This window comes from Hetaerina americana, unplaced genomic scaffold (genome assembly GCF_022747635.1).
Source record: "Hetaerina americana unplaced genomic scaffold, ioHetAmer1.1.p SCAF_5, whole genome shotgun sequence".
NCBI lineage: Eukaryota > Metazoa > Arthropoda > Insecta > Odonata > Calopterygidae > Hetaerina > Hetaerina americana.
Window position 1 is genome coordinate 17,404,288 of NW_027287095.1, and position 21,341 is coordinate 17,425,628.

The 21,341-nt window shown below is 40.8% G+C and overlaps 1 protein-coding gene across 1 annotated transcript in view; it reads left to right on the forward strand.

The window, feature by feature from the left end:
* The window catches only part of LOC139693752 (uncharacterized protein CG3556), a 363,743-nt gene that overhangs the window by 154,772 nt on the left and 187,630 nt on the right, over nt 1–21,341 (forward strand). The window lies entirely within an intron of this gene.

Sequence of the window (21,341 nt, forward strand, 5' to 3'; positions counted from 1 at the left end):
GTCAATGTCGAGCGTAGTGATGCTGCTTTTGTACTTCATTCTTTCAGGTGTCATAGTATGAATTATGTATATATGTAGGTACACACGACCAGTAATCGAAATTTGAGTACGCCTATATCGCCATGTTTAGTCTCTCAGCATCGCTTTCTCTTGTGGGAAATTAATGAAGTGAAAACGTGAGAGCGTTTATTTCATAAAGAGTTTAGTGCGTTTGTGAAACTCTCTGGATCTGTCTTTTGCTTTGGGCTACCTTGATTGAAGCCAGAAGAGCCCGCCTCCCATTCGCCCAGGGCTTCGCCTCTTTCATCACTCGTTTCCAAAGCCACGGGAGGATGGGGGGTGTGTGTGTTCCTAGTGTCACCCCTTCCCCCCGTCCACCCACAGCACTTGTCTCCCTCCCCTCAGAGCCATGATTTATAACAAAGGAACCGCGCCCGTCCCGACCACCTCTCCCTCCTTCGCCATTCCGCTCTCGGCCCAACAAGGTCGCCCCGTGCATCTACATATTCACGTGTTGTCAGCGCCTCCGGAAAGTACACATTCGCGGCGTGTCATCAGTCAAGCACGGCTTACGAAGCGTGCGCTTTGATGCTCCCTAAATCGAGATGCATCGATAGGTCGATTCATGTGATGGATTGATAATTTTCGGAAAGACGTCGATTACTAATTGCCATGACAAGCGTGCATTAGTTGATAAATCACGATACGCATGAGTGGGCTTCATCATCCTTGGAACGGAGAAATTGCGGTTCTTTCGTTGACCGAAGAACGCAGCACTCAAGTGAGAGGGGGGAACGCGGCTTGGCATTGGCCATTTCACGAGCCGAGGGGACGAGAGAGCAGACCCCGTGCGATGCCACGCGGTCACTGAAGGCTGATAATGTCGTGTCGTGTCGTGTCGGCTGATAATTCATGTCGTTTTCCGTAAACACCGTGACGAAAAATTACGAATATTAATTATATATATATATATATATATATATATATATATATATATATACATATATATCTTCTCTATCTTCCGATGAAGACGGAGTAGAATCCCGTCGAAATTATCACAAGAAATAACGTGTGAGTGTTCCTTTTTTTGTGTTTCTTATTGTTTGTTACTGTGTAATGTACTATTCGGCACTGAAAAGTTTTCATAGATCCAATATTTGTTCGTTTTCTTATATATTGTAAACAAGGCTTATTTTGGAAACGTGTTGACTTTTGTTTTTTGAGTTTGACTTTCACTTTGTCGTCAACACCCGGCATTCTCTCAATGTTATGTTTAGCAAATAGATGAATTGGATGTGGCGACGGCGTGGCAGGAGGCTGGCGTTTTCCCACGCATCCAATTTTCGAATTCACTCGCCGCTGCTGGACATTACTCTTGGACGCTGCCATGCGTTATATATTATAATGAAATTTTTGGTCACGTATCATCATACTTGACTTATAGTAGACAGGAGGGTTTATGGATCAGGGAGGAAAGCAACATACGCTATAATGATCCAAAAATTTAATTCCCGAATAATGTTTTACTATCATGTGTCACAAGTTATTTCTAAACTGTAGTATTTCAATTATTTAATCACCTAAAAACGCAATGATTTCTTTGAGGTTCATAATCAAAAGTGCGCATTAACTTCAAACTGATAATCACATCTACAATAGCTCTGTGTATTCAACTCGAATCATGGTAATCATTTATAACGGAAAGAAAATATTTGATCTCTTAGTATCAATACCACAAAGGGTAATGTTGGATGGCATGATATATAAATCTACTGATGTTTATATATATTTAATGTTTTAATTGAAGTTATCGGAATTGTCGATCGGGCACCATTCTGAACATACCGTGCAATTACTCGTCTTAATGGTTAATGACAGAAAAGAAGCAAGGGGTTATAAAATACCCATTGGTGGGCATTTTCTCTACGGATATTGATTTACAGAGTACATCTGTGGTTTTTCTCGAATGGATCTTAGTTAACCCACGTTAACTGTAGATTAAACATTAATAATTCCACACTGATTCAGAAGCGCAATCAATCGCACATTGACTTGACACAACGATGGTTTCCAGGTACTATGTCGGGTGAGGGTTTATCGGAATGTCAATGGGGCCCTAGACAGGGCACAACTCTCACAATCTCTGAAGAGTACCGGCGGGATCTTGACAGTCACTCGCCCGATTCAAAGGCATAATTTCATATGGCTGACGATTTTCTGAAACCAAACAGTTCCTTAGCTAGCTAGACATTGGCTGATGTTTCAGAGAGTACCACAAACCACCTCGATCGGAGAGCAAACACGGAGACAAATGTTAGTACAGGGCAACAGCAATAGTATATTTTTAATGTAGAGATCCAGATAAACAAAATGGTATGTTTCAGAAAAGGCACTACGTTATACTTACATATATAAATTGGACTTAGAAAACTTGCCAAATATTCGATTTTTAATTTTAATTTATGGAATTACAGCTGTTTCTTCATTAACTAAACCTTATTTATTACTTTTCTATTCGTAAATTCTCTCTGTTTTACCCGTGGCAACCATGTCAAAAGATATTTAATTCTGTATAGACTGGCCAGCAAAAACTTTTAATTCCGATCTTGAAGATCCTCGCTATTTTCTTGAGGTCTTACTTTCTCACTTACTCTTACGCTGTCAGTACATTAGCGGACTTAAAAATCATATTTTTTTTTCGTTCCCGATTTTTCGCTCAGCTAATATCTAAGGGAATGCAAATTCTCGCCCGTGATCAGCTGAACTTATTATGTTGTAAACTGAGGCGTAAAAATAGACGAAATTTACACAACAAAGACTATCAATTTCAATTTGAAACAAGCAAAGTTGACGAAAAGTGAATATTTCTGTGATCAGATCCTCGCATGGTAATGACCGAAAACCGCTCTCAGATTTATATACATCAATATCAGCCGCTTGATAAAAGTAACACTTTCAGGTTTAACTTTGTGGAATTCCTTCATTATGAGGGTAAAACAGAAACTTCACACTTCCCCAGTAAATATTAAATCTTTATTGTGGAAGTGTAAAGTTTATTTTTTACCCTCCCATGATAAAAGTTAATTTTGTTTTGAATTTTTCCATGTTGTGTTTCAATGTAAATTTTGATTGAATTTTTAATTTTGGTCCGTCATTTCATTAAACTAAAAGTCGTTTTCTTCTTATTTGCGCTTCCTTTTAAAAAAAAGTCATAAAAAATGCATGTTTATTTGCGTTTTTTAAATTTTTTTGCGATTGCCCTTGACCGTGTTTTCGACTCGGCGCAAGAAGATGGGCCGTTTCTCTTACACCCTCGTTTCCATTTTCCGATCTAGAACCGCACGACTTCAGAGGAAAACTTCATTCGGGCTACTGCCGCGAAAAAATTGCTGCTGCCCCTTTATTGATCTCGGGCCGCTTTCCATGACATTATATTTTCGATCGTTTGAACTGACTTCGTTTAACAGGAGCCCCACTTCCAAGCCCTCCAAAACCCAATCAGCGCACAGGACCCACTCCGCCTCTCAGCCAATCACATTTCTCCCTCTTTTCCATAGTCTCGGATTCAAAACCTTGGATCCACTCCACAGCTCTACATCCAATGAATATTTCCCGGCTTCTAAAAAGAGGATTTGGTCCTGTCTCCGGAATACGAATCAACCTTCCCTCCCTTTGTATGGCGTGTTCCACCTCATTTCAAAAACGTCAGCCTAATTTTTTTTAAGTGCCCCTTCCCTACTCCCTTAATCTCTTCACCCGAATACGTACGGTCCTCGATCGATGAATAGCTCTTACTCCGTCGATTTCCGTCCTTCCGACATCTCGGCGGTTTAGGTTCGGTTTCGCGGTTCTCACGGCGCTTCCTCCGTCGGGTTTTCACATCGCCATCGAATCGCCGTCCCCTTCCCGGCCTCCGCCCACCCCAGGCCCCGGTCGGCGGGGGGAGCGAGCCACCACAAATTCCAATCCACCCCTCACCCACGCGCCGTTCCCATATTTCTCTCCAAACTATCCACGTCGACAGCACGGGATCGGCGACATGTTTTCCACATTCACCATTCGTATACATTGCAGCGTTGAATCACTGCTCCCATCCCTCCCACCGCCAACCACACTAATCAAGTCGATACTCGGTTTTGATGGGCGAGCGGAAAGAGGTCGCCTCGTGTTCTGAGCCAATTACGTGAGTGAAAACCACGCTCTCTGACAGGAGAGACAAGAGCCGTCGTAAATTTCTCTCCCAATGAGGCCTGGGGTTGTCGAGGGATATCAGACGCTCAAGAAAAGTACACAACTTTAACTTCACTGGAGTTATCACCCGGGCTTGAATCAAGGGCTCTCTGATAAGCAAGTTGAAAACCCACTACTACGAGTCTACTAGTGAGCGAGAATAGACTACTGCGTCTGTCATGAAAAGGTATATCTTGTTTAATCACTCTAATTTTATTATTTAGAGCATCCTACAGGTCAGCATAGGTTTTTGATAGACCCGCTACTCAAGCAATGGGATACCTCTAAAATCTGCGAAACACGACACTAAATAAACATTCTGCCATTTAGAAAACCATTCGTCACCTCTGATTATTTGTGTATCCCTTCATTTCGTCCAAAATACACATCTACCTCCCTCTACCTCACCAATTACATTCTCCCATCCAACCCAATGATATTTAACTAACATTTCTTTCCTCTTTCGATATGTCCTGTTCACTGTCCTCAACTTGTCCTGCTTTCCTCGAATCCCTTCCAACAACCCTTTCCCCCCACCCTCACCAAACCCGGAATGCTTCGCTTCCTTTCCGTTACGTCAATTTCACCTTTTCCATCCTCCTCCACACCCACACCTCAAAAGGCCCCAGCCTATGCTTCATGCAAATTTGATTAATCCATTAGCGATTTTAACTATATTACCGACTACACATTTCCACAATTCTAAGAATAATAATCTTGTGTTTAATTCAAAAGCATTTAAGCCGTGGGAATCCAGTAATGATTACCGAATTAGTGCCTTTGAGTGCATGGGCATTCTCTCAATTCTCATAATTGAGGCTATGGACGCGGAAGACGCTGTAATGTGCGACGAAAACTACAGAATACAAATTTCACTACAAAGAAAATGATATTTACGCTTGGTGATCATATTTTGTTTCCCATTTTCTCTGCCTGATCCGAATCGGAATGAATTTTATCGCCCCGAAGTTTTGCAAGCTTGAGAGGCAGAATGAAGTCAATAGACATTATTGTTACATTGCGCACTTCAAGGTGGCTTAGGGCAAACTCAGTGATAATCCCCTCATTACGTCTAAAATGAAATACCCTCGAGTCGGCAGCTATATGGGAGAATTTGGAGGGGATTCAAAATAGCGCCCTTCCCTCAAATACGGACCGTCGAGGATCTCCATTAATGAATTCGACCTCGGCTTAAACGAAAGTGGCCGATAAACAAAAGTGGCCGACCCTCCTTCGACAGCGGCGACCTCTCGTCCCCTCGAGAGTCCTCTCGTGGCTTCTTCCTTCGGTGCGAGTGAATTGTGTCCCCAATGCACTCGAATATTATGCGGATCCTCATTCGTATTTAGTCCAAAAAAGTGTTTTAGGTGTCCGAGGGTAGGGACGGTTTCAAACGCTTCGAGTTTAATTGCAGATTTGGACTAACGTACCTTTTAGTTACCACATGATAATTTTCCATCGTACGGCTAGATGTATTGAAATGACCTGACGCAAATTGATGAAATAAACACATTCTATGGTCTGCTCATTTTTACACTCATTCGTTTCAAAGTATGTAGACGTGATAATCAGTTGCACGAGTAAAATACTTTTTTGCTCTCCGTAGTGTTCTATAAGTACCGAGTTTCGAAGTACCTGATGGAGGGTTGTACACTTAGGGTATGGAAAATTGCAGCAGAGTTGTGAGAATATGAATCGTTATCTTTGTCTATGGAGTTATTTTCGATTGCTTCTTTGCCTGATGAAAGTCTAATTGCGATTCGGATGTACTAAGGAAATTATAACCCAGAGAGGTTAATACCACAGAAAATAGAAAATTGCATTAGCCTTTTACGGAGAGTCTTCCTGGTATTTTTACGAATATGATAAACTTCGTGGTGGAAAAATAATTCGCCAAGTCCGAGACGCATTTGTTTACTCGGGTTCTACGATTGACTCCGACGTCGTCTCGGTAGCTTGACAGACTGAAGTATTTGAGTCGGAAAATGGAGGGATTCGCCTCCTGGTCTAGCGGAATATTTTCCAACTTCTTACATTACTTGCAAGTGATAATCCTTCCGCAGCGTTCTCTTTGGATATACGAACTCGTATGCTGCAAATTCTGGGTCGACCATATATCAACAGATGGCGATAAAAACAGGTCATCCATCTAATCTTTTCATATCGACTTAAGCCCTTATAGCCTTGCGGTGTGCCCCGCAAGTGCGGAGAAGGCAACGGAGACAAATGCCGCAATTGACGTCGAATCGTAGGCCGGTCTGGGATGTTGGGTTTGTTGCTTCCGACTCGTGTAGGTCGCAGACGCGATAGTGTGGCTGAACACAGAGAGGAAAACAAATTTAGATCTTTTTTCATTTCTGAACAATCATAAATTTAAGGATTTAAAACACCTTCTTTATTTGCAACAATGCAAAAAATCGAAATTTTTTAATATTTATCGACAAAAATAAATAAATTTGACATGATTGATCAGCATTTATTTTTTCTTGTCAAAAATTTTAACCCCTTCGCCGTTATCACCTTAGTCGGTGGATTTCTTGAAGGTTTCAAAGAGTCGAAGACTAGATCATTCTCCCGTTCCCCCTCTCTGGTTTTACATTCTCTAGTTACCCTAGGTTTCAGTCAGCTTTCTGACGTCATCCACCAACAACATTCACAACCTCCAATAGACGCCCTTGTCGGAATTAATATGAAATTAATTATTAATTGCATTAAAACTAATATTGGTATTTATTTTGATCAGTGTTGCCTGGGAAAAGTATGTAAATTATAAGGAACGTATTCATATGTAAAGATTGGACACGACCGCATCAGCTTTAAGCGAAGAAAGTCAGACATCATCGGGTTGCAACGGATGGAAATATTAGGAGGCGCTGAACGTTATAACTTGACGTCCTACGCAAAAATGTGGCGCAGAGAGAGATGGAAGCAAACGCAGTTGACGCACACCTGGGACTCCCTCATGCTCATATTTATAGAACATTTATTTGTATCTTTCTGGACCAAAATTAGTGCGTCGAACTGAAGGCGTTACTTAACATAGGGAAAACATTATTTTTAACCCTCATCATATCATTTCGGTGGTTGTGTGTCAAATTTCCTCCGCATTAATGCTTGTTAGATTTGGGTGAACTTCCTTTCTACATTTCATTTGGGAGTTACAGTCAGTCTCCAATAATTGTTAATTGATGCAGTATATTAACCTCAAATTAATAAAAAAAATATAAATTTTTACGTGATCCCAATGTTTTGAATATATTCACTCTTGAGTTTCAATTGAGTGAATTACTGTTTAATGTGAGTTTAGTCTTAATTAACGGTGAAATACCCTTTTAATTTGTTTTTAAATTGCTTCACAAAATTTTAGTTAGCTCCATATCCTTTAACCCCAGAGGCGTAATTTAGATGAAAAGCACATTAGAAGTGGACATTATAGCTGGGGGAAAGTGTTTTATTTATCATTTTAATTTATTCCGTGCCATTCATTATGTCGTACCACTCCTCATTAAAAATGAAAGGTTTTCAAAAATGGCAAGAGTTGAATTTATACGGGATTCTTTACTGTCTCAGCTTGCCATCAATGAGTCTAAAAGATTGATGGGTATAAAAAATGCAATACAATATCTTTTATTCGAAAACAAATGATCAAAATGGAGTTCAAATTAAATTTCAGGTTTGTTTACCTTCATATTCGGCTCAATCTAAAAATTCATTTTTTTGGCTCTTTTTTACGAATTCAGTCCAGTTCGATTTTATCTGTGACTTGGAAATATAGACGGAGAGGGAACATTGAAACGGGAGTGAATTTTACTGTTATTCTTCCAAGAGGGCAAAAATAATATTTGAGGAGAGAATGGTCATTTGAGAATGCTTGTGATAATTTAATGAATAAGATCCTATTTTTATTATTAGCATTATTTTTACGGGAGCAAAGGTCAGGATCCTGAGGATCCTGAGGAATATTTTCTTAAAAACGGGAAATATTTTGGAAAGAACTTCCGGGAGGAAATTCCATCTTCATAAATGAATGAACATTCAGAGTGAATAAATCCGAATGCCCCTCCTGGGTTCTTCCTTCATTTTGCTTCCGCCATTGCCCCACCAGCATAAACAACGGCCTTTTATTTCTCCTGCTTCAACGGCTTGAGACCCTCCATGTCCCTTTCCCGCCTCTCATTACCTCCTGCCTCCCTTTCTTCTCCTACCGTTTCTCCTCTCAGCCCTTGGCTCGTCTTGGATTAATTAGCACGCATTCTTCAGACCGAAGACGCTCTTTTCCTTTGCCGGTCACCCTTAGTCCTCGCCTTGGCGCTGAAGGATATAAGAATAATCTCTCTCGGTTGCTAACTTCGTTGACACGACGTTGATACTCGCCAGCCACTTTCGTCCAACTTCATAGGACACCATTTTATTCTAACTCTTGCAAAAAATTAGATTTATCCACATTTACGATTGCTTATTCATTCGAAATGGCGATGAAACCGATGGTGTACACACACAAACAGTTGATTCGTTGATATCGCAGTGCAAAAATGAAAATTTTAATCCCTGTAAAAATGTAACCATCACGAACTCTTAGAATAATTGTAGTTCATTAGAACCAATTGCTATTAAGGCAGCGTAGGCTGTGAAATGAAACGCGCCCGAAAAGGAAGTTGAATTTTTTCTGGTAATTTTTCGGGAATATTTAATCCCTTGCCAGGGGTCAATTCACGAGAGTCATGCACTCTACTATTCCGGCTAGGATTTCGTGTACGGCCGGAGTTTTTACGGTTTTAATGTGTAAAAAGCACTCTACGTGCTAAATGTGAAATGCAACTATGAATAAAACGATTTGCACACGAGTTTACCGGAGAATGCTCAATTATGCCATACACCTACGGACCCTGTAAGATTACCCTCACTCACAGTTGGGCTTCCAAAAAATGTTGCCTCGCTGTTTACCTTTTCAAAGTAGAAGAATTTAATGTTCAATAAACTTCTGATTTCCTGCGTCATTCTTTTACCTGCCGGTGACGAAGGGAGGACTAATGGAGTGGAGCGCCTGCAGGATAGGCCGTACATTTATTGATCCCTAGTTGTGCTTCCGTTGGAAGTTCAGGTAGGCCGATCCCAACGATGCGCGTCTCTCCACCACGATTCCTTTCCGATGCTTCTTGAACGCCCATCATCCATCATCACCCGACGACGTCATTTCTAACACCTGAGCCACGTCGAAGCGAAGCTGCCTCAGCAACGGCACTTTGACAGGGAGTTACTGCCGACCGGGCATCGCATTCAAATGCTATCAAAAGCACTGCCTCCCTTCGCCCAATGTGACGTAAAAAAATTAAATTGTCATTGCACAAAATGTTAATCTACAAGTATTAAAAATGAATAATAACAGCTAACTTTCATTGTTTTCACGTCGTTTTTTCTTTCTTCATCTGCAATCACGTTTCAGTCCCATCCGTGGCCACCTGTTTCAATTTTTGCAGGTTGACGTTGAATTTGCATTAGCGCTCTGCATTGTTTTATCGATTGGGTTCGTGTCCTCGTCTTATCTTCTTATTAATGTTTCCCGCATCCAATAGTTCATATGTTTGGATCGAACTCCTGGTCATAAGTCACTGTGTTGGGAAAGCTCCGGCCATATTTTCATGTGCCATGTGTGTATATGCTCCCAGGATTATCATGACATTATTTTCGGATTAACAGAACTGCAAATCATCAGGGTAGCATGCCCACATTTTTCCCAAAATCTCTGGCAAGGGCAGAAAGGGGCGGAGATGAACACAATTGTTCCATTATGTTCCTTTTGCATTCCTGTAAATAAGGATAGTTAACAATTTTTCGGTTTGTCTCAAGTTCCGAAAATTATAGAATTTAATTTCCGGCGACGGGTAAAAAAAGCGAAGTGGTCCCTAAAAGAGTCGATTTAAGGGCGTCTCGGGCACCGAATTCGCCGAGTACCAATCATTTTCGAAACCAACTCCGTTCTTGAAGAGCAAAGAGGTCGCATTAGAATTTCAATGGCGAACAATAAATCGAGTGAGCTCGCCGAGATGGTCCATCCGCTGGTTGTGGTGGTCTCAAAGCTTACTTATCTCGCAAGGGTCGAAGAAAACGCGTCTAACGGGTGGCACTGACCTTAAGAGGGCTCTCGAAACTCCTTTTGTCGGCGCCGGCTGCGAAGACCGCGAATTAATAGCCTCCAAAGTGGAGGAGTTAGAAACCAAAGCTCCCCTTTCACCTCTGCTTGGGCGGACCCGTATAGCGGCCAGAAAGAACGCTGCCGTGGATCTTTAGCCCAACACCCCTTGCCCTCCATCCCCCTCCCCGAGGGCAACCGACCTTCCTCTGATTCGCCGCCCACCCTCCTAGCACTCCACCGGGGCGCTCTCGTATTTATTTCGCCCCTAGCGCCCTCACGCGAAGAGAGGGGCGGGCGAGAGGAAGGCGTGCGGCAGACGGGGAAACGAAGCGCCTTTGAGGAAGACCAATGCTTCCGAGAATTCTCGCAAGAATGAGCGGGGAAGGACATTCTGAGGACCCCGAGGGTGGGGCGGAATGGGCGGCGCTGATGCCAAGGGCACAAGGGGTCGGCGTCCCCATACACACCCTCGAGGACTGAGCCCCTGATACGGGTGAGTGGAAAAGCCCATGTGTCCAATCGTCTTGCGTACGAAGTTCTCTGCACACTCCGAAGTGAGTCCTTATCTACAAATGTGTCGGCCATGGGCATCCTCATCTTTCGAAAGCACTTTCAAACTCAAGAATATATTCTTTTAAGTATATTTATCTAGGGTTCCGATAGACGAACATTAGAAAAATTTGTGATATGGAATTATTATAAACTGCCGAAACTATTATTTTGCCTCATCATAGCTAAGGTCTGTTTGCATAGAATTCTTCAAAAAGACGCATTTATGAGTGCATGTGGAATCACAACCATAAAAGCCCAGGTTGAAAGTTCTTAAACTTTAATTGCGAATTTAAATTTCGTTCTTCCTATATTAAATTCATTGTTGCCCATCAACTATCCACAAACCGGCTACTATAATTTTATAATAGTGTTTGATACTTATTTGTACTCAATTATGATACCGTCATAATTAGTTTTAGCGGTAATTACGAGTATCCGCTTTGCTATTCCTGACTCGGTAACCTCTTTCGCTTATTTGCTTGCAGTTCTCGGGATTCGTTGGAGTATGGGATACCAATGATTAAAGAACTATATTAATTAATTTCCACATGATACATTTAATCATTGGAAGCACTTGGGCTCTGCTCGACTTTAGATCCAGTTAATATTTCCGTTCCTTCGGGGTGACGGTTTATTTATCTTCTCCCCTCAATCATGTAACCATCAAATTCTGCATTTTATTTGAAAAATTTCCATTTGGGATGTTCAGATGTGACCAGGATTGCGACCGTGCTTACATGCAGAATAATTTACGTAGTAGTTGTAGTTTTGAGGGGAGGCGACCGACAGCTGAGGTCATTTGCGCCATAGGGGATGGACAGGAAAGAATGAAGGGTGGAGAGAAACCCGGCGTCGGCATTAGCCTACTCTTTACGAAAGGCGCCAAGGGGTCCAGTCCAGTTTAACGTCCCATCCGACGGACGGCGTACTCACTCCAAGTGGCCTCCACAGAGCACCTCAAGTAGGGATCGAGATACCTCTGAAAAATATTCAACACCGCCGGGATTTGAACCCGCGCCCTCTGGGTGGGAAGCCAGTACGTTAGCCCCCGCACCATCTCGATCCCCAATAATTTACGTTTGTGCGGCCTCATGTGCTAATCTTTCGAAAGGTCGTGAACAATTCGTCATTCTGTGATGTGTAGTCTCTTTGCTGAGAATCGGCAAAATGCATGTCATGACGAGTCTATAATGATCTCTTCAATGAAATCACAAATCTTATTTCTATCATCGATTAATGCCTTATCATATGTCAGTTACCTACGTGGGTCATGTTCATAAACGTCACCGAGCAGGCTTTGAGGTGATTTTTCAGTTAACAGTGCCTGATGCCTTTAAACAGTTCGTGATCCCCCCCTGTTTTTTAAACGTGAAATTTCCGACTCATAAGTCTCATCTTTTTACGTAGAGCTTTGAGAAATTTCTGAAATCCCTTCTGCCAGAGACATTTTGTTCCAAAAATATCATGAAGAGCACAGCAGATAAATGTAACATTTTCATGCATCTACTATTGTATTTAATTAATAAAAGTATTCCTCTTGTAAATAGACTTTTTGTTGCCTTAGGCATGAATAGTGCTTTGCGATTAATAGAAGTGAATAATGTATGCAAATGTAATTTGTATCTAAATACGATAAAAATGACTGTTGTTATTTAAACTTTAAAAAACACTCCTGGCTTAAACAGCTATAGATATAACTAATGTCTTAGTTCGACATGGCATTTATTCTTCAGCTAAACATGACGGGAATAATAAATCAATCTGTGTGTTGGTCTTTTTTCATGAATTAGTTAATAATTATTGAAGTCGTAAATTGCTCAAACGTCAAACAATACTCATTACGAAAATTTAAAATTAATTTTCCTTTACAGTGACATCCTCCTAGAGACTTATTTGATTCTCATTTTTTATGTTTTTTTCGCTATATTACTCCATTTTGATTCAGCCATTTCAAGAAAACCTCTTCCCGGGAGAATGTTTTCTAGGATTGAATATATAAAAAATTACGACGGACAAGTTTTCCTTTTTTGCAAAAATTCTGTCAATAGATCACTTGCGGATCATCTGGCGACGTAAGCGATAGATACTTCAATATCAGTCCTGCGCGTCAGTCAATCTAGGGAAGGATGAATGATGAACTACATTCGCGAGTGCATGACTGCTTTTTCATTTACTACAAGAAATGACAAGAGGGCACCTAAAAGCTCTAGGAGTACTGATACTGACATATATGTATCCTTATGTAACGGCATTTTAAACTGATAATTTAAAAAATATATTTTGAATTCAAAACCCTTTTCAGATTAAAGGTAGTGACACGGGGAAAGTTTACGCTTTAAGTTAAAAGTGAATTAATCAGGTTATTCTTAACTGAATTTTTCCTTCAATTCATTTCTTTAATTTATATTCCTCGTATATTTTGAACGTGACGAGCTTACCTTACCTGAAAAAAACGTCACGCAAAACTTAAACCTTTAAAATTTCAATCGCCAGGTAAAAGCGATTCCTTGTGAGAATGTTTTAGGTTGGCAACAAAGCGAGACTGAAGGGTAGAAAAAGGTGAAGATTTGAACTTCAGCAGTTGTCACTTTTGTCACCCAAATCGGCGGAGCGTACCTTCCCTTCAGCTTCCGAAACGATTCCTGGGAAAAGATGTTCCTTAAACTCATCAAAGTATTAACTTTTAAACTAATCCTGATTTATAGTGACCGAAATTAATTGATTGGGCTGAAACTATTAACTCAACTCAATTAAGATAATATTTCATTCAACTTTCCTAAGCTACCATTCACGGCTAACTTCCACTTTTCTGTTCATGCTTTGAACAGTAATGAAGACGTATATCGATATTTTTTTCTCACCATACAAAATCTCAGCACCGCTATTTAAACCTGAGTTTTAAAGAGATATTAAAAGTGGCATTTCAGAAGGGTTGGACTCAAAGGGAATCAGAGTGAATGCGAAAGAAATTAGATTACCCTCCGTTGGCTTCTTAGCGTTAGTCGAGTATCGAGAAGTCGAGCAGACGTTCTTGAACTTGTCTTGGAAGGGAAGGGAAGTTCAAGTACGAAGTGAGAATTAATGGAGATGATATTAAGAGCTAGTACGCGGAAGAGAAAAGCTGAGTGCGGGAAGAGGAGAAATTAGATCGAGTGGAGTCTGTCACACATTCCTCGGGTGCAGCGCTGCGTGGACGACTGAGGCGGAGAACGTCCCCAGCCGAGAATCCGCCCTTTATGAAGTGTCAGCAGTGCTCGGAGAATGTGCGCATACGGACGAGGAATCTGTGGGTTTTTTCAGCCTTGGAGTGTTTCAACTCCCCGAACGGACCTCCACTGAACTGGGACCGGGAGAGAAGAGGAGCCTCCGTGGAACGACCGATGACTGCAGTCAGATTATCTTCAAATTGGGCTCATTTGAAGAGAAATTATTTTCTGTAATCAATGCTTAAAAATAAGTCATTGAATTAAAATACAAAAAAAGTGTTCCAGGCTTAATAAATGAGAGTTTTACTTCCGCAGTGGGATGAGAATCAATGCAGATAAAACAAAAGTTATGCGATTTTCCAGAAAGAGATTAGCAAAGTTTAATGTCAAAATAGGAGGACAAAAACTGGAGCAGATGGAGCAATTTCGATTTATCGGGAGTATTTTGGACCAAAATAATCAAATTAGTTGGGGCTTAAGGAAAAGAATTTCGCTAGGCAAACAGGCTTTCACAAGGAGGTTGGCATCAATGATAGGGACAATGAGTAAAAATGTTAAGAAAAGGCTAATTAAAATATTAATATGGAGCGTGGTTTTGTATGGCACGGAAACATGGTAATTGAAGCAGGATGATAGGCATAGTTTGGAGGTTTTCGAAATGTGGTTGTTTAGGAAGTTAGTAGAAGGTGAAGTGGACCGAAAGGAAAACAAATTAGGAAGTGCTAGGTATGGTGGGGAAGAACAGGAGATTGTTGGGAGAAATCATTATGAGGCAGGAAAAATGGACGAAAAGCATATTGATCCGCGTTAGGATGTTGAAAACTATGATTTAGGGGAGTATGTTAAGCAAACGATGAAGTAGGGATAGGAATAGGATAGGGATGTTGGACGGAATGAAGGATGTATGCGGAAATGAAAAGGGACTTACTATGGTGCCGGCTTTTAGGTGGTGTATTTGGTTTGGAGAGGCAAGTAAATGTATTTATATTTTTTATACATATCTAAGAGGGCTTAATTCCCTTTGTTTGGAATCCCTTTTCCCTTTGGGATTTGTTAAAACCTCAGGCATCTTTTATTCTCATCCGCAAAATATATTTTTTTTCAGTGCGGTAAAGGCTGAGTCGTCTCACCAGGTGTGAACCTCACCAGGTGTACCTTTCTGCTCGAGGTGACGCCCTTTTAGATCATTACTTGACGTGAAGCGATCTTAAAAGTCGATTCTTCTCTCAAAGTTTCCAAAAACGAATAATTTTTTTCATGAGTTGGTCATGGTGCCAGAGCCGGTATTTATAAGTAGCGATAAATACCTAGGGTTCTTGCCGAAGGTATCTAGGTCGTAGGGACCTAGAATCAAAGTATTGATAATAGTACCGAGATACCAGTAACTAGTTTTTTTGCCAATGGTTTCAGTGCCGAACTTAAATTTCAAATGGTTTTGTCTATGGAGCAAACAATACTGATTAATATTTCATTGAATAACGTTAATTTCCGAGAGAGTAGGTTGTTTAATGGATTGGTACTGGTACCGATATCTACCTAGCACTTTTGCCCTAGGAACCTATTCAGAGGTGCTGTTGCATAGAAGTATTTACCCAAGTACTACTGCATAGGATGAAGACTCTAGCAACTGGAGCTAAGGTACCGGTCACAAGTCTTCTATGTCCTTGGAACCAAACCCTAATTTCTTATCCACATACCTTAGGATAAAATTTTATTCAGTTTTTATCAAATTCGAGTTATTAGCTCCAGGGTGGCATTGCTAGCGGAGAAGGGGTGGATGGGTGACTGGGAGATGAATAGAGAGAGAGAGAGAATGGCGAACTTCTAGCTACACAACTCACTTCACTCAATTAGACGGAGGAGGGGTGTGTGGAAATTAGGGAGGTTGGTTTGGGGGAAGGGAGGTGGGGGTGGAGTTCGCCACTTGGCTAATTGGGAGTTGGCGACCCGCGCAAACCCGCCGGGCCCCTCCTTTGGGGCACTTCCCGGGACGGCCCGAGGGAACTCCTTCGTCGTCTTCGCGACTCCCGAAAGGCGGATTAGTGCGGATTTGGCGAAGTCGAGTGGGAGGGGTGCAGCGCGGTCGGTTTCCGGCCGTTGGGGCGTTCCCTGGGGACCCACCCCCCTCCTTCGATATCTCGGCGCCCCCCGTCCCCACCTCGATTGAGATGGCGCTCCCCCACAGACGCACACTCCAATTAATACCGCCACCGGTAACAACCCATGCCACGCACCTGGGTTTTGGATTCCCTTCAAAACTTCGAATGGGGCGTGGTTGCCCGCTGGGAAATTTGTTGGATCCTCCAGGCGATGCCTCCGGGCTCTCCAGTAAAATCCTTGTGATGCTGCGGAATGAATCTGGAGCGCCATTGCTCAAGGCTGGCGGTCAGTGCTAAGTCCTTGCCATGAGCGAATATCGAAAGTCTTGCTGATGCTTATGAGTGGCGAATGCAGGTGCTACTTACCTTCATTACACAGAGTGCGAATTTGAAAGTTTTGCATTGTTTTTGAGGTTACTTTTAGGTGATTTGTAAATCTCCTCATTGCTTCAAGGCACGGGCCCTTAATGCTGTTTTCTTACCTACAATATTTGCATCACCTTGGTCTATAACGAAGGAGGGTTTTGGTAACTTTTGGATCAAATGTCTGGCAGGGATCATGTGGATATGCAAATATTTGGAAAACAGCTTAATAAAGATTGGTTTGTCTCTTTTCTCCACGCATTTTGATAAGGAGTCCACACGATTAACCCTGGAGGCGATGAAATATCTAGGTTTAAAAAGTACCACTGCTCTCCAAATATGGCCAACTCTCAGTGACTCGTCAGATGATAAAAAGATTAGGTTATCCCACATTTCTTCTCATAGACCGTAGAGCGCGGAGGGTTTTTATTTCGTGGATAATTGAATTACTCCCTCAGCGGCATTTATATTTTATTTCTGTTCGGGTCCCTGGAAAACGCAACCTAAAGGCAGGCAGAGTAAGGTGATGGAATTATATAACGCACTAAGTGATTTAATCATCCTCCGAAAGGTAGGGCAGCAATCCAAATGCAGAACATTTATAAAGCATCAAGGTTTCGTTGAAACCTTTGTTCACTCCACTGAATTCTGCAAATGATAATCAGAAATGCCAATTTAACCATATGATACGCATTTGCTTATTGATGTTTTTCGAAACAATAAATCTATGTATAGTTTATCCAAACTTTATTTTAATTCCATCCCTAGTTTTTGACAGTTAACTGTAATCGGCACGGTAGGAAAGCAAAGGGATTGGGAGCTTTATATACAATGTGGATGACAGTTGAGTGAGAGGCAGTTCTTCTTGGATCTACCGAGGTGGGATTTGGATTGTATTTCAAAATTTGGAGAAATATTCTTCAACGTGACACGTCTGGTACCTTTAAGTATACTTGCGATTGAATCGCATGGAAGTGTCATCATGGGGCATATTACTTGTACGCTAAAGAACGCATTCATGAATATGCTTGAATCGAAGCTGTTAAACGCTCTCAGATCTTTTAATAAATACTTGTGTTTATGAAAATGTTACTGTTAAATAATTATATGAAACTAGCGTACTAGATCCATTTCATTTCAGTTTAACGGTGAAATATGTTACTTGGCGTTATTACACGATATTTAATTTTTAGAAAAAAAATTAATCCACCAAGGAATATGAATTTTGTTGGAGGCAAAGGAAGTTAAAAAAGACGGAAAAGGCGTAAAAGAAAGTCATACAAGGGTAGCAGTTAGGTTTGTTTTAAAATGCTTTTTATTCCTCATTATAATATTTTATAGAAAATATTAAACACAGCTTTCATCTTATTTATGTAATAAAAACATTAAAAAACCTGAGAGTATCTAATACGCTGGTATTTCATGACGTTTCATGGCATTTCATAAAGCCGTTGCCGTGTTTTGTGCTCTTATATAATTAATTCTATCAAGAAGTTCCACTTTTTTGCTTTTTATTGTCATACTTGTGGAAAATTAAGTTTTTTTACTGAATTTCCTGGTGGTGCAAGAGACGGAAAATTAAATGTTATATTCGAAGAAGGAATGACGGATATGAAATCAGCAAAATTGGAGATAAATGATAATTTACAGTGTGATTTCCACTATATTATTATTATTCACACGACCCGGGTTTCAACACGTCGTATCATCCTCAGGTATTGAGAAAGCTTTAAAGAAATTTAAATGTAATTATTCCACTTTAGTGATGTTTAGCACCAGTCTAAATTTAAATATATTTTAATAAAAAATAAATCAAATCAGCATGCACTCAAATCTCCTGTGATGAGTTTAGGGGAAATATTACCGGCGCCGGGGTGTTTTCCAGAAGGGGAAATCAAGTGACTCCAGTTATTACACATATCTGCGGGTTATTAACTGCAGGGATATTTAGGGTCTGCTCTAAGGAAATAGTCCTTCTTAGTCATGCGAAGCGCTTCGCAGGCCGAATAAATTCACGCCAGGAACCTCATTATCTATTCCAAGCTAATTTCCTACGAGTATAATTGGAGATCGTAAATGTAGTTGCCAGTTAACACACCGAAAAACGCATTCATTTACTTGCAAACAAACTTCACGCGCCTGAAATAAATTTCCCTAAAGTTAGGCATTAAAATACTAAAGAGAAGCGATAGTGGCAAGAAGTAGGAGGGATTATTTTACTAAATGATATGCCAATGGATAAAATAATTTGCCGCAACCGAGGGATATTCCAATCCAATTGTAGTTCCCTTTGATTTACTCTCACTGTAATGGATTGCAGTCCCCCTGCTTGGAAAATCAAAAAAAGAGCATACAATTCCGTCCGGCGTTTATTTGCTTCCGTGATGAGTGGAAGAGGAAAGGAGAAAGGGTGCTAAAAAGGGTTAATAATTTTGCAGGAATACCAAAAGAAAATTAATATCGCTTATGATAGTGAAGTGGAGAATTATATTCCGGCGTTTCAAAATTTTCTTTGAGAAACTTTATGAATTAATCTAGCTGCCCCTCCCCTCCAAAGATCTCCGTTGCCTTAATTTCAGAAAGTCAATTTTTCCGGGGCAAGAAAAGGAGGCGATTTATAGCTTTCAATATTCCAGGCACGACTCCAACATGTTCCCCTCGTTTTCTCTCTTTCCGCTCTCTGTAGTCACTCTGGACTTTGGCTTTAACGTTCTCCAGGAGTTAACGAGAAACGTTGAGGAAGGCAATTACACGGAGCGGGAGTGAGAGTGTACGTTTTTTGTGAGAATAAAAGAGGAAAGGGGGACGGAGGGGGGGGTGTCATCAATCTTGGCGTCTCGCGCCCTCCCTTCGTCCGCCAGCGGAGCCCCATTTGACCGGCGAACGCACCCGCATCCCGGCTGCTCGAATGGACGCAACAGTCGGTGCGACTGTTGCCACCATCAGCCGCCTCCTCCCTAATGAACGATCATCCAGCGACCGTTAGCAAAGGAACGCTCTTCAAATGCGTTTGTGATTTCTTTTTTCAGTACTTATTAAAAATATAAGATTTTCTCCAACTTTGACAAGCGATGAAGATTGAGAGTAATATGCAACGTTATCTTCCTTCGCCCTGCCACTGCTACGTGCGGTAGTAATTCTGTGCTAGCAGTAATGTCACTCTACCGGACAGTTCTGACACAGTTTTAGCAGCATACAAATGAAACCAAAGTTATGAAATCCCCAGGGACCTCCTAATTTATTCAAGACGAGCTACTATTCCTCCAGAACGTGACTAAATTGAGAGAGAGCATATCGTTAAATGCGTTTCACCGTAAGGACTCATATATAGAGTGCTGACATCCCACGATGCTTGCGTGAAGGCTAAATTGTTAAAGGGATAGCGACCAAGAAAGTAATGAGAGAAGCTTTCAAGCAAGGAAGTTAAATGTCTCGGGATCAGAATAGGGCGTAAGAAACAACATACGAAAGAAATATGAAAGGATGGATTAAAAAGGAAAAAATTCACATTTCATGAAGTATCCTAAATTATTATTTTACTTGGTCTACCTCAAAAGGAATCGAATTTTTCCTTGCGTTTTGGAGAAGTTTTTTTCCACGTGCCTAGGATCTTTACTACGAACCTAAAGATGCAATTTACAGTTGAACTAGGAGTTGTGAAGTAAAGAATTCGCACATGAATTTCAAGTGGAATGGGATTACATTTTCCAACACTGCCTCCATCCGTCAACTTATCAAATAGCGGACTCTGACGGAAATGAGCCTTGGTCGAGAAAGGGTCTCAAGGGTCTCAAGGGTCTCCGCGAATAACTAAAAGGAGTTTTAAAACATTCGAAAGCACCATTTTCCCACTGGCACCGTCAACTTTTATTTAACTTCTCCCGGACAGTTATTTTCTCTAATTTGAAGAACTTTACAGCCCCATTTTCCACAAATATAGTATTCACGAGTTCTCCGGAATTCCCATCGGGCAGAAAATAATTATTTTAGTCGAAAATCGTGAAAAAATATCTTTGATACGTACTGTTTGCAGACAGAAATGCAGATAAAAGGATAACAAAACGTTATAGTTATTTTGAATTTACCCATTTTCCCACGGTGAATATGAGGGTGGAATCTGTGTAATACATTATTCACAGATATATTTTTTATATTTATCCGGGTGGTGGTTTAATCATCCGTTCATGTCATTTTAGATCTTTATAAATCATTAAAACCCTCGTTGCTCACAGATCGCACCCGAGGGTACCGCTTCTTTTCAGATAAGCTTCAAAACTGACGGGACTCCCATCCTCTTTTTCCTCCATAGTACTTGGTTTTTTATCATGACAATTATTGGCAAATCGAAGTGATCTCTTTCATTTAAATTTCTTTGTTTCCACGAAATTTACTTCGATTGGTAGCCAATCCATCGCAATCATTGCTTATCTTTTATTAATAATTATTTTCTAACCATAATAATCAACTTTTGATTTTTGGTCAAGTGAGTAAGGTATTTGACACCAAATTGAGAATATTAAGGCATATTGCTTTATAGTTTCATTTTTAGGATGTAAAGAAAGTAAAATTTGGAAAATGATAGGCATTCATGAATTGATCGATTTTGGAGGGACCGTGAAAACCTATAGCATTTAATTAGCCACGTAGAAAATTCACAGAGAAAAACAACTATGTTGGCCAAAGAATTTACTGAAGAATGCCTTGAAGTGGATTTTTTTTAAATTGAAGCATTCTTCCCCCCCCCCCCCCTTCTTTCCC